Source organism: Coregonus lavaretus, assembly GCF_964263955.1.
Source record: "Coregonus lavaretus genome assembly, chromosome: 2".
NCBI classification, from domain to species: domain Eukaryota; kingdom Metazoa; phylum Chordata; class Actinopteri; order Salmoniformes; family Salmonidae; genus Coregonus; species Coregonus lavaretus.
The window spans coordinates 31,910,399-31,917,282 of NC_139989.1; the positions used below are offsets into that span (position 1 = coordinate 31,910,399).

The window sequence follows — 6,884 nt, forward strand, 5'->3', positions numbered from 1 at the left end:
AATGTGCCCTTGAGCAAGGCACTTAACCCTAATTGCTCCTGTAAGTCGCTCTGGATAAGAGTGTCTGCTAAATGACTAAAATGTAAATGTAATCTTTTCATATTTGTGCCAGTCTTTCTAAAACAGAAAATGGACACAATTCAATGGATATCAATCAACAAAGAGGTAAGAATATGTAGGCTATAAGAATCTGTTGAAGGCTAGCTGTATTGCATGCAGATGACTGAACTGCTCACGTTTGTGTCTGTGTCTGCAGGTATATGGACGAGGAGGCATACAAAGGTACAGTGGGGAGAACAAGTATTTGATACACTGCCGATTTTGCAGGTTTTCCTACTTACAAAGCATGTAGAGGTCTGTAATTTTTATCATAGGTACACTTCAACTGTGAGAGACGGAATCTAAAACAAAAATCCAGAAAATTACATTGTATGATTTTTAAGTAATTAATTTGCATTTTATTGCATGACCTAAGTATTTGATACATCAGAAAAGCAGACCTTAATATTTGGTACAGAAACCTTTCTTTGCAATTACAGAGATCATACGTTTCCTGTAGGTCTTGACCAGGTTTGCACACACTGCAGCAGGGATTTTGGCCCACTCCTCCATACAGACCTTCTCCAGATCTTTCAGGTTTCGGGGCTGTCGCTGGGCAATATGGACTTTCAGCTCCCTCCTAAGATTTTCTATTGGGTTCAGGTCTGGAGACTGGCTAGGCCACTCCAGGACCTTGAGATGCTTCTTACGGAGCCACTCCTTATTTTCCCTGGCTGTGTGTTTCGGGTCGTTGTCATGCTGGAAGACCCAGCCATGACCCATCTTCAATGCTCTTACTGAGGGAAGGAGGTTGTTGGCCAAGATCTCGCGTCAATCCTCCTCCCCTCAATATGGTGCAGTCGTCCTGTCCCCTTTGCAGAAAAGCAGCCCCAAAGAATGATGTTTCCACCTCCATGCTTCACGGTTGGGATGGTGTTCTTGGGGTTGTACTCATCCTTCTTCTTCCTCCAAACACGGCGAGTGGAGTTTAGACCAAAAAGCTATATTTTTGTCTCATCAGACTACATTACTTTCTCCCATTCCTCCTCTGGATCATCCAGATGGTCATTGGCAAACTTCAGACGGGCCTGGACATGCGCTGGCTTGAGCAGGGGGACCTTGCGTGCGCTGCAGGATTTTAATCCATGACGGCGTAGTGTGTTACTAATGGTTTTCTTTGAGACTGTGGTCCCAGCTCTCTTCAGGTCATTGACCAGGTCCTGCTGTGTAGTTCTGGGCTGATCCCTCACCTTCCTCATGATCATTGATGCCCCACGAGGTGAGATCTTGCATGGAGCCCCAGACCGAGGGTGATTGACCGTCATCTTGAACTTCTTCCATTTTCTAATAATTGCGCCAACAGTTGTTGCCTTCTCACCAAGCTGCTTGCCTATTGTCCTGTAGCCCATCCCAGCCTTGTGCAGGTGTACAATTTTATCCCTGATGTCCTTACACAGCTCTCTGGTCTTGGCCATTGTGGAGAGGTTGGAGTCTGTTTGATTGAGTGTGTGGACAGGTGTCTTGTATACAGGTAACGAGTTCAAACAGGTGCAGTTAATACAGGTAATGAGTGGAGAACAGGAGGGCTTCTTAAAGAAAAACTAACAGGTCTGTGAGAGCTGGAATTCTTACTGGTTGGTAGGTGATCAAATACTTATGTCATGCAATAAAATGCAAATTAATTACTTAAAAATCATAATGTGATTTTGTGGATTTTTTTTTTAGATTCCGTCTCTCACAGTTGAAGTGTACCTATGATAAAAATTACAGACCTCTACATGCTTTGTAAGTAGGAATACCTGCAAAATCGGCAGTGTATCAAATACTTGTTCTCTCCCACTGTATGTCAATTGGTATTGGTATGTTATGCAGAACACATTTACCATCCTCTTCCCTTACCTCTTCAATGAATATCCAATAGACCTCTACATTAAGGACAAGGTATGTGTATCAAAACCATTATAAAAAGTTTTTTTTAAAATTCACATTCACCACAAAAACCAAGGTATGAATTCTGTCATGTGCATGTTTTGTTAATCCTCTGTATAATTAAAACATTTTGGATTCACAGGCTTCACCCTCCCTACACCTCTGACTATAGCAGGAAATCTGTTCGATCACCATGCACTGCAAAATAATTCTGGCTATGGATACGGAGAACATTAACACATTCATGTCAACACGCCAGAGGATATAGCCATTGGACTTGGGGCTCTGCTGGAAGTTCTCCTCATATTTTGATTTTTTTTATTCTGCTTTGCCACTAAAATCATAAACACTGAGAACTAAAATATTGTGTTATTGTTATGCGTATTACTATTATTATTATTATTATTATTATTATTATTATTATTATTAACGGAGGGGGTGGTAGTTCAAAAATTAACCCCAAAAGGTTTTTCAAAAGGTTCTTCAAGGATCCATGAAAAGGGGTTATTTGAAGAACCCTTTTAAAGGGTTCTTCGAAGAACATATAGCGATTCCCCCACAGTTTCAATTTGAAGAACCCCTAAAGGATCCTCCAGGAACCATTTCTTTTTAGAGTGTGGGTAAGATTTCACAGACAAAGACTAAGGGCTCTATTCAATCTGTATCACTGAAGCGTTACAGATTGCGGGAAATAAACGTTAAGGTAATTTCAGAATGAGCCGACATATACATTTCCTGTGAATTCAGTCTCCGCTAACGTGGGAACATTGCCTTTAAATCTCATTTTTAGTCTTGGAGTAGACTTCATCTGTGTCAGGCATTACTGGAACCATGTCGTCCAAAAAGTTATACTTTTGAATCATATGTCCATAGAACCAAATGGTTTTCGCCAGGCATTACTGGAACCATGTCGTCCAAAAAGTTATACTTTTGAATCATCTGTCCATAGAACGTTCTTCCAAGAGTCTTGATGATCATCCAGGTGCTTTTTTGGAAAACTTGAGTCAACTTTTTGGACGAGATGGGTCCCATTATGCCTGGCGAAAACCAAACTCTGCATTCCACAGTAAGAACGTCATACCAAAGGTCAAGCATGGTGGTGGTGGTGTGATGGTTTGGGGATGCTTTGCTGGCTCAAGACCTGGACGACTTGCCTTAATAGAAGGAACCATGAGTTCTGCTCTGTATCAGAGAATGTCAGACCATCCGTCTGTGAGCTGAAGCTGAAGTGCAGCTGGGTCATGCAGCAAGACAATGATCCAAAACACAAAATCAAGTCTACATGAAAATTGCTAAAAAAGCAACAAATTTGAAGTTTTGGAATGGCCTAGTCAAAGTCCAGACCTAATCCCAATTGAGATGTTGTAGCAGGACTTGAAACGAGCAGTTCATGCTTGAAAACCCACACGTCACTGAGTTAAAGCAGTTCTGCATGGAAGAGTGGGCCAAAATTCCTCCACAGCGACGTGAGAGACTGATCAACAACTACAGGAAGCATTTGGTTGAAGTCATTGCAGCTAAAGGTGGCACAACCAGTTATTGAGCGTAAGGGGGCAATGACTTTTTCACACAGGGGAATTGGGTGTTGCATAACTTTGTTTATGAAATAAATATGTAATTGTTGTGTTATTTGTTCACTTTTGTTCCCTTTATCTAATATTAGGTTTTGGTTGAAGATCTGATAATTCAGTATCACAAATATGCAAAAGTAGAGAAAATTAGAAAGGGGGCAAATACTTTTTCATAGCACTGTGTGTGTATATATATATATATATATATATATATATATATATATATATATATATATATATATATATATATGTATGTATATGTATGTATATACAGTGGGGAAAAAAAGTATTTAGTCAGCCACCAATTGTGCAAGTTCTCCCACTTAAAAAGATGAGAGAGGCCTGTCATTTTCATCATAGGTACACGTCAACTATGACAGACAAATTGAGAAAAAAATATCCAGAAAATCACATTGTAGGATTTTTAATGAATTTATTTGCAAATTATGGTGGAAAATAAGTATTTGGTCACCTACAAACAAGCAAGATTTCTGGCTCTCACAGACCTGTAACTTCTTCTTTAAGAGGCTCCTCTGTCCTCCACTCGTTACCTGTATTAATGGCACCTGTTTGAACTTGTTATCAGTATAAAAGACACCTGTCCACAACCTCAAACAGTCACACTCCAAACTCCACTATGGTCAAGACCAAAGAGCTGTCATAGGACACCAGAAACAAAATTGTAGACCTGCACCAGGCTGGGAAGACTGAATCTGCAATAGGTAAGCAGCTTGGTTTGAAGAAATCAACTGTGGGAGCAATTATTAGGAAATGGAAGACATACAAGACCACTGATAATCTCCCTCGATCTGGGGCTCCACGCAAGATCTCACCCCGTGGGGTCAAAATGATCACAAGAACGGTGAGCAAAAATCCCAGAACCACACGGGGGGACCTAGTGAATGACCTGCAGAGAGCTGGGACCAAAGTAACAAAGCCTACCATCAGTAACACACTACTCCGCCAGGGACTCAAATCCTGCATTGCCAGACGTGTCCCCCTGCTTAAGCCAGTACATGTCCAGGCCCGTCTGAAGTTTGCTAGAGTGCATTTGGATGATCCAGAAGAGGATTGGGAGAATGTCATGTGGTCAGATGAAACCAAAATATAACTTTTTGGTAAAAACTCAACTCATCGTGTTTGGAGGACAAAGAATGCTGAGTTGCATCCAAAGAACACCATACCTACTGTGAAGCATGGGGGTGGAAACTTCATGCTTTGGGGCTGTTTTTCTGCAAAGGGACCAGGACGACTGATCCGTGTAAAGGAAAGAATGAATGGGGCCATGTATCGTGAGATTTTGAGTGAAAACCTCCTTCCATCAGCAAGGGCATTGAAGATGAAATGTGGCTGGGTCTTTTAGAATGACAATGATCCCAAACACACCTCCCGGGCAACAAAGGAGTGGCTTCGTAAGAACCATTTCAAGGTCCTGGAGTGGCCTAGCCAGTCTCCAGATCTCAACCCCTTAGAAAATATTTGGAGGGAGTTGAAAGTCCGTGTTGCCCAGCGACAGCCCCAAAACATCACTCCTCTAGAGGAGATCTGCATGGAGGAATGGTCCAAAATACCAGCAACAGTGTGTGAAAACCTTGTGAAGACTTACAGAAAACGTTTGACCTGTGTCATTGCCAACAAGGGGTATATAACAAAGTATTGAGAAACTTTTGTAATTGACCAAATACTTATTTTCCACCATAATTTGCAAATAAATTCAGTAAAAATCCTACAATGTGATTTTCTGGATTTTTTTTCCTCATTTTGTCTGTCATAGTTGACATGTACCTATGATGAAAATTACAGGCCTCTCTCATCTTTTTAAGTGGGAGAACTTGCACAATTGGTGGCTGACTAAATACTTTTTTCCCCCACTGTATATATGTATATGTATATATGTATATATGTATATATGTATATATGTATATATATGTGTATATATATATATGTGTATATATATATGTGTGTATATGTGTATATATGTGTATATGTGTATATATGTATATATGTGTATATGTGTATATATGTGTATATATATATGTGTGTATATATATGTGTGTATATATATATGTGTATATATATATATATATGTGTGTGTGTATATGTATATGTGTGTGTATATATGTATATGTGTGTGTGTGTGTATATATATATATATATACACACACACAGTGCATTCGGAAAGTATTCAGACCCCTTGACCTTTTCCACATTTTGTTACGTCACAGCCTTATTCTAAAATTGATTACATCTACACAGAATACCACATAATGACTAAGCAAAAACTGGTTTTTAGAAAGTTTTTGCAAATTATATATATTTTTAAAACTGAAAATCACATTTACATAAGTATTCAGACCCTTTACTCAGTACTTTGTTGACGCACCTTTGGCAGCGATTACAGCCTTGTATGTTCTTGGGTATGATGCTACAAGCTTGGCACACATGTATTTGGGTAGTTTCTCCCATTCTTCTCTGCGAATCCTCTCAAGCTCTGTCAGGTTGGATGGGGAGCGTCGCTGCACAGCTATTTTCAGGTCTCTCCAGAGATGTTCGATCGGGTTCAAGTCCGGGCTCTGGCTGGGCCACTCAAGGACATTCAGAAACTTGTCCCGAAGCCACTCCTGCGTTGTCTTGGCTGTGTGCTTAGGGTTGTTGTCCTGTTGGAAGGTGAACCTTCACCCCAGTCGGATGTCCTGAGCACTCTGGAAAAGGTTTTCATCAAGGATCTCTCTATACTTTGATCTGTTAATATCTTTCCCACGATCCTGACTAATCTCCCAGTCCCTGTCGCTGAAAAACATCCCCACAGCATGATGCTGCCACCATCATGCTTCCCCGTAGGGATGGTGCCAGGTTTCCTCCAGACGTGACGCTTGGCATTCAGGCCAAAGAGTTCAATCTTGGTTTCATCAGACCAGAGAATCTTGTTTCTCATGGTCTGAGAGTCCTTTAGGTGCATTTTGGCAAACTCCAAGCGGGCTGTCATGTGCCTTTTACTGAGGAGTGGCTTCCATCTGGCCACTCTACCATAAAGGCCTGATTGGTGGAGTGCTGCAGAGATGGTTGTCCTTCTGGAAGGTTCTCCCATTTCCACAAAGGAACTCTGGAGCTCTGCCAGAGTGACTATCGGGTTCTTGGTTACCCTCCTGACCAAGGCCCTTCTCTCCTCCGATTGCTCAGTTTGGCCGGGCGGCCAGCTCTAGGAAGAGTCTTGGTGGTTCCAAACTTCATCCAATTAAGAATGATGGAGGCCACTGTGTTCTTGGGGACCTTGAATGCAGCAGAAATGTTTTGGTACCCTTCCCCAGATCTGTGCCTCGAAACAATCCTGTCTCGGAGCTCTAG

General features: G+C 41.3%; 1 protein-coding gene across 1 annotated transcript in view; it reads left to right on the forward strand.

Annotated features, from left to right (window-relative positions):
• LOC311138743 (NACHT, LRR and PYD domains-containing protein 12-like) overlaps nt 1-6,884 on the forward strand; it is a gene marked incomplete at its 5' end in the record, with an annotated part of 452,061 nt that overhangs the window by 83,117 nt on the left and 362,060 nt on the right. The gene's annotated exons all lie outside the window — the stretch shown is intronic.